A 279-nucleotide genomic window follows, 5' to 3' on the forward strand; every position below is an offset into this window, starting at 1 on the left:
GCCCAGCCAGGGCTGACCCCATCCCCCACCAGGCCTGGTCCCCACTCTTCCCTCCGCGGCCGAGCCGCCTCACCGCCTCCTTGGCCCTCCTGCAGGTCAGGGCCGGCCTTTCATGGCCACAGCCTTGAGTCCTCCTCCTGTGCACCCCCACAAGTGCTCTAACCCTCTAGGGCTCTGGACCGCCCTGACGTGAGGGCTGGAAGAAAGAGGGCACCCCAGGAGGGGGCCCAGCAGGGGCCAAGGCTTGGCAGTGGGCAGTCGGCACAGGCTGCGGGCAGG

At 69.9% G+C, this 279-nt stretch overlaps 1 protein-coding gene across 1 annotated transcript in view; it reads right to left on the bottom strand.

The window, feature by feature from the left end:
* Positions 1 to 279, bottom strand: part of FADS3 (fatty acid desaturase 3) — a 7,676-nt gene that overhangs the window by 3,496 nt on the left and 3,901 nt on the right. The gene's annotated exons all lie outside the window — the stretch shown is intronic.

This window comes from Myotis brandtii, unplaced genomic scaffold (assembly GCF_000412655.1).
Source record: "Myotis brandtii unplaced genomic scaffold, ASM41265v1 scaffold369, whole genome shotgun sequence".
NCBI lineage: Eukaryota > Metazoa > Chordata > Mammalia > Chiroptera > Vespertilionidae > Myotis > Myotis brandtii.